Below are 23,557 nucleotides of genomic sequence, written 5' to 3' on the forward strand. Positions count from 1 at the left end.
TTTGCATGATGGTAATAGAAAGAGCTAGCCAGTCTTACAGGAAATGCTATCAAGACTTACAGGAACCCCATAGGCTGGGTTTTATAGCCATGAGATGTTCAGAGGTGGTTTGCCATTGCTTGCCTTTGCGTTGCAACCCTGGACTTCCTTGGTATTCTCTCAACCAAGCACTAACCAGGGTACATATTTGTATACCTTATATAATTTTGTGGTGGCTCTTTACACTACTGCTTGTATAATTTTTTAAAAGCTGCATATAAGAAGACAGGTATAGCATATACTACTGATCTAAATGCATTGATGCAGTTGTGGCCTTCTAACTTTGCAACTGCTGTTCCTTGCTATCTGTGACCATCACTTTTTACATATGAATGTGCTTTTTACACATGTGTGCTTTAAAGATGCTGGCCTGCCACCATCCTGTGTAGCTGAGGCCCTATCTTTGCTCGTTTTTCTTGAAATGGAGTATTTTTTGCATACTGAATTATATAAAAGCAAGTTGTGGAACTGGAGAGCTAAGAAGGTGCTTTACAAATTGAATTTTAGCTTTAGGCAATAGTGTGGATTATCATCTGTCAAAAGTTCACTAGGGCTATCAAGTCCACAGTGCTTCTCCTTGGTGATCTGTATACTTATTTCAGCTGGTGTGGCCTGCTGGGTCATCTGATAGCAGGTCCTCTTGGGAGCAGGAGAGCAGAAAGCTTCCATGGAAAGGCCAATTTACCTAGCCTAGTAATATCCTGAAGCTCTGGTATGTAGAACAGATGTTTCCACTTGAGCACACACAAGTGATCTGAGAGGCATTTGCCTGTGTTGCAGTTTGTCTTTCAGCACAAGCTAATTAATCCTCTGGCTTTGGGGCCTTATTAGAGAGACCTTGGAATACCTTCTGCAGGGTGATGATTCCAAATCTCGCTGCTAAGGCTGGTTTTTCCCCTATGAGATCAGTGATGTGAGGAGTTGCTTGAAAACTCATGCCAGAGAATGCTTACATGGCACCATACTTCTGACCAAACAATTCATACGTGAATTACAGGTGAAACGTCAGGAGAGAATGCTGCTAGAACACGGCCATACAGCCTGGAAACCACACAACACCCCAATTCATATGTGAGTTGATTAAAGGATGAGACAGACTTCAGTTGACACACAAATGACAGAACAGTCAAAAATAACATGAAAAGCAGAAACTGGATTTTTTTAAATGCAGGTTTTTAAAAGTGCAAATCAAGTCTTTATGTTTGCTTTGCTAACAGCAAAAAGAGAGTTTGCCCATCTTCCCCCTACATAATAATTTTTTGCGTTCTTTGTTTAGAAACTCAGTGGGCTGAGGCACAAGCCTTTCCCAATCTTACAGGTGTGAAGAGTGAGAGCAGGAAGTGCAGTTCACCTTTTTAGCTAATTTCTCAGCATGTTCAAAATTTCATCCATCTAGCCTGCTATCACCTTGGACAGATTCGTAACTGGTTTGCTAGTGTTCTGTGTTACCATGAGCAGAGAACTTGTGTTAATGGGAGGACAAAAAGGGGAAAAAGGTGTGTGGGGATGATATGCTTCTATTAATGTGTAGCTGTATGCAAAATAAAATGGCTTTAGTAAAAAAAATAGAAGTGTGTGAAGGCAGATTTTTCTTCTTTGTGTAATGCTTTCATCACACTCAGAAACATACAATGATGCAGGAAGGCAAATTTCTCCAAGTTATCTGTTTCGTTCCCTTTACCTTTGCAAAGTGAGTGCTTCCCTGGGGAAACTTTTTTCTGTTAGAGGCAATAGTTAAAACTTTGGTTATTCTCTCTCAAACAGCAGTTCTGTTTGCATCTAGACAGACCTCCGTCTATAACATCCTTGCTGTGCTCATTCTGTATATTTTTATACCATCTACTTTCAGCCTTGCCAAACTGTAAATCTGTGTGACAAGAGTGTTTGTTTTTCAGCTGCAAACTTCTGTTTAATATCATTTTTTTTCACATTCAGAGGCAGAATTAGTGGAAGTGCTCATTAACATGTCTCCCAGATCATGTGACAGGTCTGTGCCACCACCCTTGTCCCTCCTCTGCATCACTCCGGACCAGAATTCTCCATGCATGCCTGAGCAATAAGTATTGAGGACCCACTGGCATTTTGTGTGGCTTCACTTTCCATACCTGAATATGGTTATGCAGCAGAAAGGATCCCTGGCTGAAGTGGGAACTTGTGGAAAAAGCCATGGATTATCTATCATTTCTTTTCAGCTCTGATGCCGAATCTCTTTGCTGACTGGAACACTGCTATTCTACTATGTGTATCACTTTATATTTAAGTCTTTAGTCAACTGTATCCCTCCGGTTTCAGGAAAACAGAGTCCCAGTGTAGGAGAGGGCATAGGTTGCTAAATGGAAAAGTAATTTGCAATCCTTAACTCAAATGCAGCACCAGCTGTTCTGCTTGGAAAGAAGAGTGAGATGTGAGGAAATCTGATACTTGTGGAACTGCAGTTGATCTGCCAAGGGAAAGCTGTAGACTCTCTTCTCTTGCAAGGGGGGGGGGGCAATATATGACCAAGGTTCTTCCCCTACCCCTTGACTAAAATAAAGAAAAGGCTAAAACAAAGAAAATGCAGCATAAAGGAGTGTTAGGGTTCTGTGACCTTTTCTCATGCAATTAGTAAAATAAGTGGCTTTAGATCTCTATTCACACCACTTACCCAGCTTCCCCACTGGTGCTTCCAGGACGGGCAAGAGAAAATGAAGGAAGAAGGAGACACTCAGGTTTTTGTATGATGTACCCATTCAGACATTATTGGTTTGTTTGCCCAGCACCAACCTTGGCATACAAGGCTGGGGGTGCAGAAGGAGCAAACCTGAAGAACTCAGCATCAAGGCAAACAAAGGTTTGAATGATAGTCTGAGCTGAATTCTGTTTTCACAAACTAGCCATAGTTAATCTTTGCATTAGCTTAAATAGAGCCAGCATGTTTACTGTTGTGGAAGCTAAGAAAAAAAGAAAACTGTGCAGGGGCTAATCTTTGTCCTCCAATAGCCCAGTAAAGTAGTAAGCTTAGTGATATAATGAAGCACATAGTCAGCTTATAACTTTGTTTTTGATCACCCAGTTCCCTTTCCGTTCATTCTTGAGATGGCATGATTGTCTATGCTGATCTGTTACTGAGTGGTGTAAAGAAAAGCACCTGATGACAGGAAACAAATCTGAGACTGTTAAGGCAATTTTTACGGTCTCTTCATTTAGCTCCCCTTCCCCCCCACCATTGACCTAACTGGGTGTGAGACTGGACTCCAGCAGTGATTTTGAAACTCTCCTACAGAGAGAACTTTCTGAAGGAAAAGACCAGGCGCCACTAACAGCTGTGTGGGCAGAAAATAGCTGCTCCAAGGTTTCACCTGCATGCTGCTTGTTCAGCAATGGATGTTAAGAGGCAAGAATAGAAATCTGTGGCAAAGAGCACGAAGTTCCCAGGGACTCTCAGCCATAACGTAGGCTACTTGCCTTTGCTATGCTCTTAATGTAAAGATGTAAGGTCAATATCTTACATGCACGAAGTGTCAGGGATATATATGGGTGTGATATCTAGGGCTGGATCCTTTTTTCTCTGTTGTGATTTTACGGTCTGGATCTGTGATGTGTGAAGTTGCAAGGAGAACCTGCCTGTCTTCAGGAAGCAAAATCAGACTTCAAAGGAGCCCCACTGGACACAGGGTACATTCTGTTATTCTATGCTCCCTTTGCCTCACCTAGACAACCCCAACACAATTAATGGATAGGAATATTTCACTGCACAAAAAGTTGAGGGCTACCCTCACATGTGGACATCTACTCCTGTCTGTTTTACTAGAACTGGATACTGGGGGGGAAGTGAGCGGGGTGGGCGGGGAAGCTACAGGCTTGTTGCAAAAAAACAGTACCAATGAAAATGTGCTGCTTCAGCATGATGTAGTGGTTAAGAGTGCTGGGTTTTAATCTGGAGAACTAGGTTTGATTGCTCAGTCTGCCTCATGATGCCTGCTTGGTAATGTTGGCCCAGTCACAGCTCCCTCATATCTGTCTCAGCTCCGCCTACCTCACAAGGTGTCTGTTGTGGGGAGATGAAGGGAAGGTGATTTTAAGCCACTTAGAGACTCCTTAGAGGTAGAGAAAAGCAGGGTTTAAAAACCAGCTCCTCTTCTTATTTCTGAAAAGATGCAATTTATCCTACTTGTCAGCCACAAATGTGCTAATGAGTTGGGGGAAGGGGAGAGAAACCAGAAAATGGAGATGTTGTGGGTAAGGGCAGGTATCAGTGTATTTTGAGGAGCACAAAACACCCAACTTATGAATTGTCAGATGGAAACTGCTCTGAAAGTCTCTTAAATCTATAGTTTTATTTGCAGCATTTAATTCAACTTCTACTGTTTCCATGTAATCACTGCCCTCTTGATTCAAGAGGGTATATGCAACTGCCAAGTGATTTTTTTTACAGGGGGCAGATGCTTCCTGTGTGCAGGGACTAGACTAGACAAATCTTTCCACTTACCAAAGAGATCTTACAACTATATGTGTTCTTCTTACAGGTTGGCTCTGTCCTGGTTTGGACATTTGTGGAAATAATTGTGTGCAACGCTGAAATTTCCTCTTCTGATAAGAACCTCAACAAAAGGACATCTTCTTTCCTATGTCAAATATGCAACATGCTCTAAAAACAACTAATGATTTCTTTACAACTAGGAGCCTCACTCCAAGCTGATTACTTTTGGACTTTTGGCACCATCAAGGCAACCAACAAAATCTCTCTATAGATCATTTGGCTTCTGTTTGGAAAACTGTTAGTCGTATACTGTTCTATGATATTCTGGTTTTCTTAGCTTGATAAAGTGAAAGGCCTGCCTATTTTTTCATAGCCAAGCTTGAAGGATTATTTTATTAACCCAGGAGGGATGTTTACATAATGTTACTAATCTGTTAATTTGGGAGTAAGAAAATAAAACAATTTTTCACTTGTTAATTTGAGCACCATGGAAGCCTAATAGTCTACGCTTCATTGTAAGAATCTCTTTACCATTCAACATGGCAATTCTCACTAGAATTAGAAGTTTTGAAAGTGGGAAGAATCTTTCTTTCTGGTCACTAGTCTGGAACTTTTACAATGTCTACCATTGTATTTCATTATTATAAATTCATAAGTCTTATCATATTCATGCATATGAATTTACCCAGTTTTCTTTCTTGAGCAGCCTCTGTCATTCCTTTGTAGATAAAAAGTCAAGTTAAAGTTCGTATCTCCCTCACACAGCCTTGGCCTTGAGATGCATCTTTTCTCTCATTTCTGTCTGGGTCACTATTTCTGCATGCTTAAGCACTTCAGGATGGTTCCCCCCCCCCCCCCCCCCCTGAGACTGCCTGAATCATATTGTGGTACTAACTACAGCTGGTCCATGTGAACAAATCCTGAAGTCTTCTCCTTCTATTCAGGCAAATATTTCATTCTCTAAGTCATAAACTTTAAGCACAGTTTCACTGGAAACTGAAATTTCCTTTGGAGGTGTTCATTAGACTTACCATAATAAATATCCCCTACTCCTGCCAATTACAGCTACTGCTTATTTGTCCTCTTTCTGTACTGATGAAAGGGGCAACTGTATGCAGTTTTGAATCTCTTAATAATGGCATTTTGCTTCTGAAGAGTCTAGAAGGGTCATTCTCTCCCCACCCCCACCCCCCCACCCCAATTTTCTTTCACTGTTGGCTTTCTGTGTGACCTGGAATTGTTTTGTTAGCGTTTAATTAAAATTCTGAGGAATATAAATGTTTGGCTCCAGTAGTGTCACTTGACCCTAAAATCTCCAGAAATGCTAGTATAATCTCTACTGTGGAAAGAAGTATTTTAAAAATGAAGGTATGTTCCAAATTTCTATGGAGTACTGAGGGGCAAGAAGAGTCAGTAGCAATAACTGTTCTGGTGATTTTATGTTAATTATGTCTCAGTGCACGCGTTCAATTATGCATACCTTGAACACATTAACGGGGAAGTGAGTTGGTGTATTGTGGGATTGTAGCCAAGCCTCTGGAGTCAGCAAAAATGTTGAGGGAGGTCTGCATGAAGCCCTTTGTACATTAACTAGTCTTCCAACACAGTATCTCTGTGTTGGGCTACATGCAGATATTCTGAAAAAGTCAGGGGTAGTAGTTGTTACCAATGAATGTTGTAGTAAGAAAGACTCTCTGGGAAGAAGAGTCGGGGGGGGGGGGATGGCTTCTTTCATGGAATTATTCTGGAGAGGAAATGAATGACAAGTTTTACCATATCCCAGGGTTTTTTTGTTTGTTTCAACACTCATAAGAACATAAGAAAATCCATGCTGGATCAGACCAAGGACCATTGAGTCCCGTGATCTGTTCACATAATGGCCAAACGGCTGCTTCTAGGATGACTGCAGCATCGTTATCCTGCCTGTGTTTTCACAGCACTTAATATAATAGGCAGAGACAATAGGTATGCATCATGACTTGTATTCATTTTGACCAGTGACCATGAATCACTCTATTCTCCATGAATATATCCACTCTCCTCTTAAAGACTTCCAAGTTGGTATCCATCACCACATCTTGGGGCAGGGAGATCCACAATTTAACTCTGCGCTGTGCAAATAAATACTTCCTTTTGTTTTGAATCTCTTATTCTAAAAATGAAATCATAGGGGAGGGTGAAAAAACAAACACCTGGAATGGCCATGCTCCTGTATCATGTAAGAAGTAGTTTAGCATAAACAAAAGGCAAGATTCTGGATCAGACCAAGGACAGACCCGCAGCAGGTCTGTTTAACAACTCTGTAGTATGTGAACTAGTGGCATTTCCTTGCAAGAAAATATGTTGAGAAAATGGTGCAAAACCATGGCTGTTTTAATGGAACCATACTAAAAAAATCCAAGGGAGTCACCAAGATTGATAGAAAAAGTGGTATGAAAAAAACTCTAATAAGGAGTTTAGCAACATAGGACTGAAAGGCACTTGAAGGCCAACTTCCTTCACAATGCCAGGTTGATTCATATCTCCATTGCGTGACTGGATTGAGACCTGATAGAACTTAACGTCTTCTTAAAGACACAGGAGTAAATATAATTACATGTAGTTGAATTTTTGTTTTAGGTCGTAAAGGTCTTGTTCCTGTTATTCACCTGCAACTTTGTTAAATAATAAATATTTTGCACTTTTTGTCATCTTTGAGTAGCCTGATATAATGTATTTCAGGTAGTTGCTGCCACCTCCACAATAAAACATACAGCAGTTTGGTTCAGTTAAATCTACAGCTTCATAAACGCCAGGAAAATCTGTTGTTACTTTCTGTGTGCTAGAGTCTCTAACAGATCCTTAAGGATATATAATGAGACTCGTGCAAAGTCATTGTTCGCTTAACAGATGCCTTTGCTACAACCTTCTATGATGACCCAAGCAACTGATTGCTAAAAAGGCAGCATAGTGAAGGTGTTACTAAGGTGGAAAAGGGAGATAATTGTTCCTTGCAGGAAATGGGATGCTAGAACAGACCTGCTGCGGGGTAAACACAAGTGGAAATTGAAGCTAGTCCCAGCTCTGAGAGTACCCATGTAAAATGTTACACCTACTTTTTATCACATTTAAATGTTCAATATATGTTTAAAAATGAAATCTGTGAAAAGATCACTCATATGTTGAGGACACAAGACCATGCTAGTCAAAAATCTGACTTGTAGAACTGAATAAAGCTAAAACTGGCATTATAAGATTTGATCTATGACAGGTGGAAGTGGCTCTGTAATTAACATACTATCTTGTGCAAGAATATTTGGACTGCATATATTACTTTGCTCACTATAGCTTTTCATCATTCTATTAACTTCATTATTTAAAACTGAAACTTTACGTCCCTTTCAAACTTTGTTGACTTAATCTTTCAACTATGCAATGAACAACATTTCTTCTTTTAAAAAGTCTGCTAAAGTAAATGGATGAGGTTTTGTAATTCTTTCCCTATACAATTTACTTTTTCTAAGTCATAAACTGCCTTTTACAGGTTTCTCCAAATATGCAAACATAAATAATCAGAACAGGAAAATAACAGTTGCACCAAATTAAATAAAACTATCTTAGGAAACTGTTACTTGACTGATCTGCCTACATATCACTGTTGAGCCAAAATCAATCCATGATCCGCATTTAGTAACACTTTACATTTTGAAAATATACTGAAGGAGGATATTCTGTTTTTTATGTTTAGATCAGCATTTATGTAGTTTTCTTAGACATTCAGGCAAAATGGGTCAAACACTGGCTGGCAATAATTCAACACAGACTTGAAGCTAATAAGCTTAAGTGCATTTAACTCTGGACTGTGGAGTAGGTTTGTTAGAACTATCTTCAGAGGTGGGATCCAACCAGTTCTTACCACTTCTCTAGAATTTTTTCTGGGTGCCAAGAAGGGGTTACTAAAGCAACCTCCCTACCCAATAGGGACTGGAAGTGTGTGTGTGCGGCGGAGCCACTGTTTGAATCCCACCACCATCGGAACCTGTTATTAAAATTTTTGGATCCCACCACTGAAGTTTACCTTGTTCTGACACTAGCATGAGTAGTAAAATACTGTGGCACAGACACAGCAGTGGAAATCCCACTACTAGGCAAAAAGCAGCAGCTGCTCCTTGTAGAAGGCAGTTGCAGCTCAATGGGCCCAGCGGGTGTGGTGGTGCACCATATGCAGCAGACTTTTGTTAGCAGCTGAGCACAGCAGCAGGGGCAGGAGGTTTGCCAGTCCAGGGAGCATGGGGGATAACAAGGCCTCTCGCTAGTTCTATGCAAAACAAAATGGGCTGGGGCGAGGCAAGGAAGGTTAAAAGAGGAACAAGGCTTTAAAAAAGGGAGAAGCAGTGGTGGCTTTGGCCTGGCCAGCATGGGCCCAGCTCCAGGATTGAAAAGGGAGATGTTAGGAGAAATGGGATTTGAGGAAGGCAATATAGCTGTGAAAGCTGACATGGTATAGAAAAGGGAGGAAGGGGAAATGGAAGGAAGAGATGGTTCATTGGACAAGATTGAACTGTCCCAAGATATAGCTTCAGCTCAGCACCCTGATGTTTTCAAGAGGCAAAAGCAAGTACGTGAAAGGAACTGTGCTTGTGAGGAAGCCTACCTGAACTTGCTGGTTTCCATAAAGTGACGCTTGGGCCCATTATACATGGAAGGCTTACCTTGGAGTTCTTAGGTGCACAGTGGGGCTGTGCTGTGGTCTCCTTGTGTTTTTTTGCTTGTACATGAGGACCCATTCACTGCTGCCTAAAGCTGCTTGCTGAAGCCTCAACCTGCCTCTGCTTTTCCTAGTTCTCTTAACTGCACTTATGATCTCCCTCTAAATGGCACAGATCTCATCACACCCAGTACTTGCAAGATAAAGGGCTTTGTTAAAGCCCTTTAAATTATAGTTATATCAATATAACTGTGATTGGTGTTATACTATACACCCTATTCCAAAAATATTTCTCTCTCTCTCTCTCTCTCTCTCTCTCTCTCTCTCGCACGTACGCACGCATGCACGCACGCATGCACGCATGCACGCGCACACACTTACTTCCTGGTTTTCAAATGAAATAAAAGGCAGCAATTTTGCAATGATACTCTTTTTTATACATCAATATAATAAATAACAAAAATTGAACTAATAACAAATCTGAAACGGGGGAAGGGCCAAGGTGTGCATGGGAGTGCCAGGGAGTGAGAGGGGCTGGCTGTGGGCAGAGGGAGAGCTGGCAAATCTCCCCAGCTCTGGCAGTGAAGAGTCGGGCTTAAAGTTGCGCTTAAACTGGTGTCACTTGGCACAGGGAGAATGGAAACTGAAAGTTGGACTTGGGAAAATACATCCATACAAGAAATCTTGCTGTGACAGACATTCGCCCCTGCTGTGCAGCAGACACCTTACGCATAATGGGCATTGAGGAGCACCATTGAGTCTGGTGAGTCTTTGCAGCCCATGGAGTTACTTATGAAGTCCTGCTGCCTCTGGGTGGGGCTACAAATACATACTTCATTTATGTACAGTTTACATGATTAATTTGTTTAGGATTAAGATACTGCTGCACTACTTTGCTGTCTCCTATGCTAAAAAGATTAGTAGCAGCCATAGAGTTGTAAAAAGTTTATTTATTTATGTTAAACATTTATTAGCTGCCTTTCTCCCTTATACAGCTCAAGGTGACTTACACCTTAGATAAAACACATAACAGAAAAGATATGGGTCTGGGTAAAGCATCCCTGTTTTTCAAACATGTTTTTGCGCCACTGGTGCCTCAGGGAGCATGTGATGCGTGATTGTTTTGGTCAGGCATGTGTGTGAGGGCTTGAGGTGTGATGTGATGGTGGTTTGGGGGTGACTTGGGGCAGAAATCATGGGCATCCTCGAGCATCCCTGTGGATCCTCATTTTACCTTTTTCCAAAAGATATTTAAAACAAACATAAAACCCAAAATTTAAAATCACAACTCAGGACTGCTAGTAAACTTAACCTAACTTTTACCAAGTTTTATAGTGTGTACGGCTAATCATAGCTGGCCCCACCTACCATATTGTGTCACTTTTTTTCCTGCTAGGATCAGGGCTGGTCATTCTCTGGTATTTCTCTATGTTCATTCCACACTCTGTCTCTAGACACTGCCCTCAACAACAAAGCTGTCTCTTATTTGTGATCTTCAAGTCTGCAAGTATGGATCACTGGAATCTCTTTCTAAGAAATGGCATGTCTTGGTACTGAGTCATGATGAAGCAGAAAGCTTTCTGGTGCACCACCATGTTAAGCAGTCACTCTATATCCATAAGAGCCACTTTACATTAGGTAACTTCTTTGCATTAAGTAACTTCCAGTATCCCAGTACAAACAACAACAACAAACACCTTCATGGTATTTCAGGCACCTCAAATTAACAGTGTGGTTAACTAACATCAAATTACCCATCTCTTAAGACCTCTACAGTAATGGAGATTAATCAGGCAGTAAACTGCCTGTATATAACAGTGTGGGGAATGTATTTTCTAATGGGAAATGGGGAAGCATCTGATATCAATATTAAATAGCTTCCACTATACATTATTACAAAATAATGGCTTTACCACAGATGAACTAAATTGGCTCTTCTCACAATAATATCCAGTCCTGGATAAATGAGGCTAGTCTGATCATGTCAGAATCTAATCAGGATCAGTCCTGTTTGGATAGGAGACCACCAAGGAATGTCAGGGACCTTATGCAGAAGGTAGCAATGGCAAACCACCTCTTACCTTTAAAACCCTCGGGGTCAACTTAAATCAGCTATGACTTGATGGCACTTTACACATACACAATGATGTCAACAAATTAATTTGTAAAATTAAGCACAACACATAGCAGAATTTGATTTATATTTAAGTATTATGGGTTGCAGTCTTCTGAACTAGTACTTTGAAGTGTGTTCCCTATAAATTGAAGGCATCATCTGTGAGATTAAATACATGCCTATGGCGTTTCATACCCAGGCGGAAGCGGCCGTCGTTCTGACGCCGACCGGACGACGCTTGGACCGTCCGCACGGGCGGTCCTGAAACAGCCAGGCAGCTCGGCGCCGCAGAGCGCCGGCAATAACCCGGCATGTCCCCGGGCCTCCGGCCCGCGCTGAGCCCTGGGGACCGCCCTAACTGTCGCCTGCTCCAGCGGCGCAGGGCAGGGGAGCGTATCCCCAGGCCTCGGCAACGCGCCGGAGGCCCGGGGACAAGGTAAGTGCCGGGTGGGGGAGGCATCGCGAAGCCGCTGCCGTTCACTCGGCAGCGACTTCGAGGCGGCGTTTCCCCAAAAAGAGCGCTTCCAAGCGCTCTGGGGAAACAGTGGCCTCGCAACGGGCGGGCGGCGCGAATGGCGGCCTGGAGACGGCGTTTTTACCGTCTCCAGGCCGCCATTAATTGCCCGTGCGGAAACGATCTATGTTTCTACCAATTCAAGGCTGTGTGAGTTTATGCGAAGTAAGTTCCACAAAGTTCCATGGGGTTTACTCTTAAGAAATTAATTGAAAGGTACTTTGAGGATGATGGCCAGAAACAGGGCAGGTCCATGCATTTTGGGCACCCAAGCTGCCCCCCTACCCGAGAAGCAGAAAAAAATATGTACCCTCCTTATCCTTCTTTGTTATGGAGGTTGGGTGGGAAAATGGTACCTGCCCTCCTAGCTCCCCCCCTCAAGAAGCTCGAGCCCACTCTTCTTGTTCACTGCATCACAAGGAGGCAGGAAAATGGTGATCACCTTCGTTACCCCGCCCCACCATGGGTAGGTGGTGAGAAGTAGGAAGTCAGCACCTGCTCTCTTCGCTCCTCCAGTGGGGCAGGAACAGGTAGTGGGGCAGGAACAGGTAGTAGTAAGGTGAGGCTACATCCTCCTCATCCCTCATGACATAACAAGAAGCCTTTGCTCATCTCCTTGTTTCTCCACTAACAAGGGGAGGCCCTTTCCGCACGGGCCATTTACAGCGCCCTAGGGACGGCAAAAACGGCGTCCCTAGGGAGCTGTTCGCATGGGGGGTGCAGCTGCTTCGCAGCCACACCGCCCTCGCTCCCCCCCAGCGGCGTGAAGCTGCCATTTTTCCACCTCGCTCCCCAAGCGAGGTTTTTGGAAAATGGTGGCTTCCCGCTGCTGCTATGTGAACGGTAGCAGCTGGAAGGCGCCATCCCCCCCTTTCCCAATCGACTTACCTTCCTTGTGACCTACCGGCGCGTTGCCGAGGCCTGGGGACACACACACCCTGCTGCAACTCCGGAGTGTTCGCACAGGGCAGGGGGGCATGTCCCCTGGCCTCGGCGACATGCCGGAAGGTCGCAGGGAAGGTAAGTCGATCGGGCGATGGCTCAGTGCGGTGCTGTCTTCCCTGTCGTTACCGGGACCGTTCGTGCGAACGGTCTTGGGGGGTTGGGTCGGTGTCATGTACGCCAACCCAACCCCCAGTGTGGCCGTGCGGAAGCGGCCGGAGTGTCATGTGCAAACAGAAGGAAGAACAGCCTGCCCCCACAATGAAGGATGGGAAACAGGCTACCTGCTGGCACCACTGGAGTTGAAAGCATCTCTGGAGCACATTCTAATGCTGAGAGGGAGCTGGGAGGACAATCAGGCTGGTGGCACACCTCCATCTCTTGTGTGCTAGTTGGACAGACTACCCCTGGCTAGAATGCTGAATTTAGTGTTTTGCTCCTAGTACAGGAAGTCGTCAGCATTCAGAGGAATGGGATAGAAAGCTGAAAGCTTGGGTGTTTAATAATAAAAAACCAAGAATCATGAATAAGATTATATATATGACAAAAAATTCTTTAGGTTGGGGGATTCCAAAAATGCAAGAATATTATGAAGTATTCCAGATTAAGAGTCTGATGAGTATAAACTAGGATAGTGTAGAAAAATGGGTTAAGTTTGAAAATGAAATAAACGAAAGAGTTGGTGTACATGGTATCTTCAATAAAGAGTTGAAGAAAGGAAATCAAAAAGCAATAGGACCAAGAAAGGTCTTGCTAGATATATTGGAAAAATTGAGAGGTAAATGGATGCCTGGCACCCTGGATGTGGCACCTTTGACTGGGAGAGTGTAATGGCATGGCAAAGAAGGAAAAAAAGTGATAAAAATATTGAAAAGAAAAGGAATTCAAACTGTGGTAAATTTGATTAGGGAAGGAGGAGAAATTATGACATTAAAATTTTTTATAGAGATAGGAGGAAACAAGAACTGGTTGGTTTTGAGAGGCATTTGGGAAAGGATAAAGGTTTCACGGATAAAAGGAGAATGTATAATGTCAAAATGTCTGGAACTATATAGAAAATGCAAAGGGAAAATTTTAGGGCATACATACAAATATATGGTAGATGATAAGGAATTCATGATAATAACTTTGAAACAAAAATGGGAGAAGGAAGGATTTCTAGACATTGGTAATACTGAAAAATTAATAGACAGTTGGAAAAATATAAAGATTGAGAAATATATGGAGTTAGAAAAAAAAAGTGATATTAAAATGGTATAGAACAGCAAAACAACTAGCATATATGATAAAAGGACTTGGTTCTAAATGCTGGTACTGTGGAGACCAAGAGGCATATTATAGCCATATGTGGATAGAATGTGCAGAAGTGAAAAAATTTCGGACAAATGTATTGTTATATATCGAGAAACTGGTGAAGATTAATATTGATTTAAATAATGACTTAATGTTCATGGGTATAATGGAGGATAGAAGGGTGGATAAAAAATATAGTTATATGTATAAAATAATGATTAAAGCCGCATACATGCAACAATAATATGGGCTGGAAAGAAAAGAAAAAATGGACATTACAGAAATGGCTAGAATATATCTGGGAACAAGTGACACTTGATATTTTCGATATATTAACCAAAAATACGACGTGGCAAGATAAACAGAATGAAATTTTGAAGATATGGATAATATACGTGGACTGGATGAAAGAAGATCAAGTCAATGAAGAAATATGGGAGAAGAGGCTACAGAGAATGAACTTACTGCTGTTTGTGTGACAAAACTATGAAGAAGAAGTAAGGGGGGAGGGAGAAAAGGAAGAAAAAGTATTGTTTGAAAATGTATGAAGAAGGAAATTACTATAAACTGTAAAATTCAAATGATACAATAAAAAAATTATAGGCCCCTTCTGCACACGCAAAATAATGCATTTTCAAACCACTTTCACAACTGTTTGCAAGTGGATTTTGCCAAAGAGCACTGAAAGCAGTTTGAAAGTGCATTATTCTGCATGTGCGGAAGGAGCCATATATATATATATATATAAAAGGAAGTCATCAGCTTACTTTGAATATGTCACTGTGCTTATGCATCAGTTCCTCACCAGTGAAATGGGAATCTCTGGCCGTTTCCGCACGGCCAAAAGCAGCGACGCGATGGCTGACGCATAAGTGCGACGTATCAAAAAAAAGCACGTTCACAGACGAAAGGCGGAGCTCGCGGTACGTCAGCAGCCCATGTAACTGATTCGCGCAGCGCTTTCGCGGAAGCGGCGTCTACATGACGCGTTAAGCCTGCGCGCCGCCTGGCCGTGCAGGCCAGACGCCATTTGTGACTGACAGCTCATTGGCGGCTGTTAAAGCACGAATCTTGGCGTCGATGCGTCACATAGAGGAAAAGAGGGGAAATTAGTTTTAAAAGCGTTTCCGCAATATACCGTCTTAGCGCCGGTTTAAAAGCGTTTTAGCGGCGGTAGCGACTTCGCACCTATCGCCGCTGCAGCGTGCGAGCAGCTCTGCGCTCTAGCGCTTCTTTTTTCCGTTCGCAGCAGCGTCATATTTTGCCCGTGCGGAAACGGCCTCTGCAAAGTATGTAAAAGGATAGAGAGCTAAATGTTGCACCACAGTTTGCCTATGACAACTGTTACAGGGATAATTATTTGAGTGCAAAGGCAATTTTGTAGCTAATGGATAAAGTTCAAGATGGCTGACACTTCTATAAAAACCATCCTCTTGAACAGATGGAAAGTTCCCTGGCCTAAAAATAGTTTGGAGGAATATGCTGTTTGGTTCATTAGTCATATCTCTCTGTTGTCATTGGAAGTTCTGACAGCAAAATTCTGCAAATATCACAGGTTGATAGATATCACAGGTCCTCTGAGATAATTACTAGAAGTGGTGAAATTGAGTTCCTCTGAGTTTCTTCTGAAATCAGTTTGCAAAATAGTCTTAAGAATGACAGCTGGTTGCTTTTGTGTTTGAAAAGCAGGAATTTGAATGCATTGGCTTTCCTATGTGATTTGCATGGCTAAATTGTGAGCCACTGATGTCTTGAGGAACAGATGTAACTGAATAAGAGCTGACTCATGTGGGATTGCGGCATTAAAATTACTGCATGTAAATTTCTTTCTGTTAAGCCCTCCCTATTATCCTTCTGTTTGACGTAATGCTATTTATTGTGGCAAAAACATTCAAAGGCTACCACCACATGGTGGTACTTATACACATGGATTTGTGCATGAGAGAAACTGTGAAACACAAGAAGAACAGACTATGATATTTGTCTGCAAACCTCAAATGTAACTGAGTGCATTCACAACAGCACTAACTGCTGCTATTATATATAAAGACAAACAGATATAACAAGTGAAAACCTACAAAGATTTGCGGGAGGCATCTCATTTTTCCCTCTCCCATTATTTCATTTTCCCCTATCCTTAAAGCCCCTACAGCCTCTTCCCCTTTCCTGCTTCCATCTCCCCTTCTCACCTAACAGCCACATTTGTTTATCAGCCCTCTTGTCTTCCATTTTCCCTCTCCCATGGCAGCCTCTACCTAAGAAAACCATGACTCAGTGTGTGGTGCTGACCACTAGACCAGGCCCACTTACATAGTAGGGAACCCAAAGGGACTATGCAAGTACCTCCCTCCCCAAACTTGTAAGATTTTTCCTGCCTTTTCCCCTTCAGGGACTAAGGTGCTTAAGAAGAAACTGGTACAGAACTGTAACTAGTACAGAAACACTTTCTCTCAGTCTTATAACTGACCTAGAAGGTGAAGGATGCCCAATATTATAACCTTTCTAGGCAACTTCCCTTAATAAGGCACACAAAATAATACTGAGGCAGATTTAAAATTTAAACGAAATGAACAGTTTAACAGAGCAGATATGGGAGATAAGTAACTTGGGAGGAAGGAATGGTTAAGGCAGAAGAAATACATATATACTCAAAAGCTTAGGCACAGAATCAGTTTTTGTTTTCCTGGCACAGGCTTAATAAATTTGTTCAGTTTTACAGTTAGATTAGATGTTCTAAAGATGGTAGAGTTACTTATATTTCAGATGGACTGGCTAATGGATATCACCATCAAGGTCTAACACAGGTTTGGTACTTCACTCAGTACCCTCACTCAGCCTCACAGTTAGAAAACCCTTAAGCAAAACATAAATCACTCTCTTTTGAAGAAAAACAAAGCAAAACCCCATACACCAGACTAACTGATATCCAGGCATTCTTCTTATCTCACTTTGGAAGATATATTCCTCACTGGTTTATATATATGGCCCTTCAGCTCGGCCTGACAATAAACCCACCACCAGTTCTCAATCTGTGTATATTATTTGCATAGCACACCAGCTGTTAATAGTAGATCCTCTACTATTAGTAGATCCTCTGAAGATGCCAGCCACAGATCCTCTGAAGATGCCAGCCACAGATGCAGGCGAAACGTCAGGAGAGAATGCTGCTAGAACACGGCCATACAGCCCGGAAACCACACAGCACCCAAGTGATTCCGGCCGTGAAAGCCTTCGACAATACATTGTTAATAGTAGAGTTAGCCAGTTTTCTACACTCTGACTAAACTACTCCCCTCAGATGATTGAGCACAGCAAAGGCAGTTAGCTCTTAACTCCTAGATATTCAAATCCAAAAGCCCTTCAGATTGTTCTTCACAGGGAGATACCCTCCTCCCTCTCTGTAACATCAAATATTTCACCCAGTCAGTGTGCAGGGTAACCATAGTCAATCAGGTTACTTCCCTGTTTCTACACCTCACTCTGACTGTAAACACTAATGGCTTTAGACACTCCTGCACTTATTAAACTCACTTTTTCCTCTGCAGTCCATCCACAGAGATTAGTAAATGGTGACATGCTGGAAGGCAAACCTGGACTGTACTCAACCCTTGGCAACACATGCACATGTACACAATCAGCTTGGCATGAGCTCAATTCTAGAAGTCAGTTTTTATCACAACTGCTGAGTGCAACCCAATTGTATAATCTGGCCCAGTTTCATGGCCTAAATTCAAAGTTCTGCTTTACTTGATGGATGCATCTTTAGCTCCACGTTGCATTTGACAAACCAAATGCTTGTTCTTCTAAGCGTGTCCAGATTTGCTAGAAGCAGCACATAGAAACCTTCAGAGCAGCGGTTCTCAACCTGTGGGTTGCGATCCTTTTGGGGGGGTCAAACAACCCTTTCACAGGGGTCGCCTAAGACTCTGCATCAGTGTTCCCCAACTGTAAAATGGATAAATGTTAGGGTTGGGGGTCACCACAACATGAGAAACTGTATTAAAGGGTTGCGGCATTAGGAAGGTTGAGAACCACTGCTTCAGAGTGTCCCAAACTTGGACCTTTTCCACATGAGCTCTTTACAAAAAATCTTGCCACTGAATTCTATGTTTTTTCTTTGAATTCCAAACATTTCCTGATCTGTTTGACTCTGGAAAAGTTTTGCTTTCATTTTCCTCGACTGTTTTCCCAAGCACTTTTACTGTGATGTTTTTTCTCATCCATTTCCAAGGCAGCTTCTCGAGTGTATGATCATGTTGAATTAGTTATTTCTTTGCCCCATCAACATCTGGCCCTTACTAATGTCCTTAGTCACCCAACACTCTTTCAGTCATTTTCTCCTCCCCCCCATCTATTTTCTAAAGAAATTTTATTTTTTCTCTTTGTCATATCAAACTAGGGATGCAATATTGAGGAAGAGATAAGAAGCAGGGGCAACTGGATCAGCTTTATCAATTTCACAAAGACCTTGTGATGTAATGAGTGACTGAAATTGACAAGAGACTGCAGCAGTAATGATTGTGCATTGCTACAACTCTAATTTGGCTGAAAAAGGTGTGGGTTTTTTGTGGGGGGGGGATGGGTTATATGTTTCAGTTTTTGGTAATGGCACCTACTCCAGTAGGTTTATTGTGTGGATTGCTCTCAATGGTGGAAATGGAAGATGAGAGTCCCATCCAAGAGTGGAGGGAATCTGCTTTTGAGAGCAGTGCACTGCAGTGCCAGTAGATTCGCCCCCCGTGGGGCACTTATTCTGGCAGAGGCGTGATTCCACTGGTGTGTAGCCACTGTCTCTCTCCCGGCACTGGAATGCAGCTTCCCAGTGCCCCTGCCACTGGCGTAGTTCGAGTGTGCTGGGGGAGGAGCCAACATTAGTCGGCTTCCTCCTGGTCTTTGGCAGCATTATGCCAACAGGCTGCAGTCCAGACTTAAGCATAAGTTAATTGTGGCCCATTGAGGCTTCTTGGCAGCAGGGAGGCTGTTGCACTTTGCGAGTCTCCCCATGCCACCAGGAAGCCTCTTTTGGAGTGGTGGGAGAAGGAGGCGCAGCCCACTGCCTCCAGTGTGAATGGAGTCATGAGAATTTTTTTGAATTGCTACTTCCATGTAACTATGCAGTTGGAGCACCTGAACAAAAGAAAAAAAAGGGTGAGGGTTGTTCTTCTGCAGCACAGATGACATCTCATCACTGTTAGGAAAAATAGGTTTTCAGCAATAGTTTGGAATAAGTGCAACTAAAGAGACTAGGGAAAAAACAATGGCGAGAATGAAGGTGTGCAGAACGATTTTGCAGAAAACATTTCCAAGACAAAGGATTTGACCACTGGGAAAATCTGTGGTAAGCTGTGCGTGGAAAAAAAAACTATGATGATTAAACCTCTATTCTGGCCTCTTTTGACCTAGTCTGGCTGCTGTGAAGTGTTGTATCTTATTACCAATCCCTTAGCGGTCCTGTCTGTTCAGTTATTCTGGGGCATGTGAAATATGGATCTAAAAATAAAATACAGTTGAGGAACACACGGACCTATGGGTTAAATACTTAGGGCAAGTTGTTGTATTTCCAAGAACTTCAGGAGAGTCATCAAGCTGGACAAGAAAAGATGCTGCCCTTTATGCAGGTAGTGGGAGAAGTAGCAAATAAGACTACCACATTAGAGCATACATGCCATATACTGAGTCAGGCCACTGGTTCATCAATTCCAATATTGTCTATTCTGAATGGCTGCAGCTCTTCAGTATCCCTCAGCCTTTCCTCATTGAGTTGGTCTCCAGGCCCCTGATCAGCCTCAGAGTTCTCCTCTGCACCTGCTCTATTCTGTCCCCATCCTTTCTGAAGTGCTGTCTCCAGGTGTGGTCTAACAAATGTGGTGTACAGTGGGACTATGGCATCTTGCAATTTTGATGTTTTGACTTTCATGATACACTCAAAGACTGTTTAGTCTTTTTTGCCACAACTTCATGAGTTCCAGAGTTTGGGATGAATTTTCTAAATTTTATTTGTGGCATGGCATATTGCTCAGTTTCAGATTGCTTTGATGCAGCTAGATTGCTTTGATTCACTAACATGTAAATAATCCAAGAATGAAACTATGGAAGCTTTGGCTCCAGACAAACGTTTGCTCCATTTTAAAGAGATAATGAGATTTTCCATGAGAAAGCAAGGAAATAAAAGGCAAACACAAACCCATCAAGGGTAGATAGAATCAGCAGTAGAAACTACTACTATGGACACACTTTTAACTTGAGAAGTATTTGCAATTTAAACCCACATCATAAGAACTTCCCATGAGCAGAAAACTGGTACACAGGGATCCTTCTCCCATGGGCAGAGTTTTAATAAGTTCCCAATCTGAACTCGGATGGATTACAATTCAGGAAGAACAGTACCATGTGGTGTATTTCAGATATACTATAGCAAAAATTAGTGTGTGTTGTAGCACAACATACCCAAGGGATAAATATTGTTTCATTGAAAGATTAAGAGTTTGTTCATGTAGCCTTAAAGACAAAAGAACCATTTATCCCATTCTAGGCATGACACAGCTGCAACTTGTGCATTTTTTTTTTGGCTTACATCAATTCTGAGCCTAGTGATTATTGCTGGTAAAGACAAAACCCACAGGGTTGATGCAGCTGTGGAATCAAGGGCTCAAGTGATCAAGGGATTGGAAGTGAGCCGTGGAACTGCTTGGTCCCTTTTCCCTCACTTGTCACTTTAACCATGATTATGCAAAGCAACAGCACTGGTGTTAATCATGGTGAATGCTAATCCACCTTCATCAGGATGTGAAATAAGGGTTCAAAAGTGGTTGCCAACTCCTGATTAAGAAGGATCTCATTTACCATAGCAGTTAATGCTACTTGAAGCCAGAAGAGGATGAGGAGTTTACTTCAGAGAAGGGAGAAACTTGAAGGTGGGGGGGCACATGTAGGTCTTGACACCTACTTCCACAGTGTTAAGCCCGCACTGGCCTACAGTGTCAGAGATAGAGAGTTCCAGTGGATGGAAGGTAGAGTCATAGGAACAGTCTAAAGGTAAGGTGACCAGATTTTTAATTTTGTAATGCAAGCATGGACGCTGCACACGTCCACAGTGGAACACACTGGCCTTTTGTGGCTGCTCCCAGCTCGGGAAACAGGGAAGTGCGCAAGAAGGCAGTGCGGCAGCTGCTGGGCAGGCAATAACATCGGGAGCAGGAGCCGCACTTCGCCTTTTGCAGCGCCTCCCTGGTTTCCTTGCCCACTGTCACCCTAAAGCGCTGCCGACTGCTCTTCTGCGCAGGGCGCTTTTCCCTGTTTCCCACCCTGTGACAGGTGGCAGGAAACCGGGGAGCCACGCAAAAGGCAGTGGCGCTTCTACTGGATCACAGCGGTCGCAAGCTTACTCCCGCAAAGGCGCACTGCCCACAAGTAATGTCGGGAAAATCGTTAAAAAAAAAAAACCCTCGCTTGCGGGACGCGGGACGCATTGCCGAAAAGTGTGACTGTCCCGCCAAAAGCGGGACGGCTGGTCACCTTATCCAAAGGGGTTCTTCTAGATTCATTCAAGACCAGATTACAAGGTAATTTACTGTTGTTACCCTTTTACACATCAGAATTATCACTTTGTTACTAGCAGAGATTAGGCACTCAGTTTTTAAAAAAAGATTGGGAAGCTCGGTCATTTGCGGTTTTGGCATGCATACATAGCATCACTTCCCTCATTCAAAAGGTGACTACAGGTATAACCTTTACAAAATGTCTTTCAACCCTTCAAGCTCTACTTTTAGCTACTGTTGAAGTCTCTTCCTTGCCCATTATGATGCAATATTAATTTTCTTTGCAATAACTTCAGGGGTGGGTTGGTCCTGGTGGTCCCATGAGCCCATGCCACTCGGTATGCTGCCACCCAGACAAGTTGTTGGCAATAATCACCTTTCTTGCCTAGCCAGAGTGAGTTGCACAGGAGTAACCACTTTTCAGAAAAAACAACCAGCCCAGTAATGATTCTGCAGTCAAGCCATATCCTGCACAATATAAGCAACTTGTCTGGGAAGGTTTCCATTTATCAGAGGTCCACAGGAGGTTGTGGGGCTCTTTTCTAGGTTGTCTTAGCCTCCCAGTCCACCCAGCCTGTGCTGCATTGGCTTCTGAAGCACACGTTAGTAAACTAACTTTACTAACACTTAAAAAAATCCTGATCTTTTCTTTCTTTTCAAACCCCACTTTTTCTCAGATCAAAGTTTTGAATACTAAAACCGCACAACTCAAATAAGAGCCATGTGTAAAAACACATCCCTTCAACTCTTCTCTGCAGTCTCTAAGAAATGAGCGACAAAACAAGTATGATGAAGGTCAGAGTCCTCTAAGAAAAATGGAACCTTTTGCTTTGAAGTTGCTTGAGAAAGCATGGACCATTTATTAAAACATGGTGCACTCCATTTTAGCCTCAGCTGGGACTCATAAGGTTACTGCAAAAGGATATGAGTCAGGGAGTCTCCTGACTGAAGGGGCAGACACAGCCTGTCTGAAAAAGGGATCTTTAGCAGACGACCCAGCAAAACCATTGAAAAAGGACAATCAAATATTGCATGCATAATGGATCTACAAAACTTTAAATTAACCAAAGTGTTCAAATAGAGAGGAAGATTACTCTTACAGCCCCACCCAAAAGGGGGACCGATCAGCACCAGCCATGCCAGTGGATTTGTCCTCCCCAGGGCACTTGCCGTGGTGGAGGGGAGAATCCAGTGGGTGGCATGAAGCAGCTGCAACACCCTTCCCCAAGTGCTGAAACACAACACTGAATGTGGTGCCAGCGTCCCAGCACCTTGCTCCCACCATCAGCATAGCAAGGGTGGTCTGGGGAGGGTCTCTCCTGGCCATTTGGCATGTTATGCCAGCCGACTGGAATTGAGACTTAGACTCATTCCTCACATGCAGAATAATGCACTTTCAAACTGCTTTCAGTGCTCTTTAAAGTTGTGCGAAATAGCAAAATCCACTTGCAAACAGTTGTGAAAGTGGTTTGAAAACCATTAGAAATTCCATTAGGTCTAAAAATCATAAAGTCCTGTTGTTTCCTATGTGGCTGGTTAGCGAAGGCCGTTTCCGCACGGGCGAAATATGACGTCATGGCAACGGAAAAAGAACCGCCATAGCGAGAGCGTTCGCACGCGCAGCGGCGGAGGTGCGCATTCGCGCCGTCGCGAAAACGCTAAACCGGCGCGAAGACGCCGTATTCAGAAAACGCTTTAAACCACTCTTTTTCCCCATGTGACGCATCGACGGCGCACTCGTGCGAACAGCCGCCACGGAGCAGTCCTCAAACGGCGCCTGCCAAACGATCTCCCGCAGTAGCGGCGGCCATTTTGGGAGGGATGAACTGCTCCAGCGGCCATGATGGTGAGGTCAGCAGCCGCTTTCGCAGCGCTTCCGTGCGAACCGACATTTATCTGCGGGGCTGCGGACGCCCGCAGTTCCGCCTGTCTGTGCGAACGCTTTTTTTCGGAGGCGTCGCAATTTGCG

The 23,557-nt window shown here is 43.1% G+C and overlaps 2 protein-coding genes across 4 annotated transcripts in view; one reads left to right on the forward strand and one right to left on the reverse strand.

Annotated features, from left to right (window-relative positions):
* The window catches only part of LSP1 (lymphocyte specific protein 1), a 98,651-nt gene extending 91,468 nt beyond the window's left edge, over nucleotides 1-7,183 (forward strand). For both annotated transcript variants that reach the window (XM_048483403.1, XM_048483404.1), the window contains exon 11: nucleotides 4,545-7,183. The gene's annotated coding sequence lies outside the window, so the exon portion shown is untranslated. The remainder of the gene's footprint in view (nucleotides 1-4,544) is intronic.
* The window catches only part of PRR33 (proline rich 33), a 37,306-nt gene that overhangs the window by 7,823 nt on the left and 5,926 nt on the right, over nucleotides 1-23,557 (reverse strand). The gene's annotated exons all lie outside the window — the stretch shown is intronic.

This window comes from Sphaerodactylus townsendi, linkage group LG02, assembly GCF_021028975.2.
Source record: "Sphaerodactylus townsendi isolate TG3544 linkage group LG02, MPM_Stown_v2.3, whole genome shotgun sequence".
Classification (NCBI taxonomy): domain Eukaryota; kingdom Metazoa; phylum Chordata; class Lepidosauria; order Squamata; family Sphaerodactylidae; genus Sphaerodactylus; species Sphaerodactylus townsendi.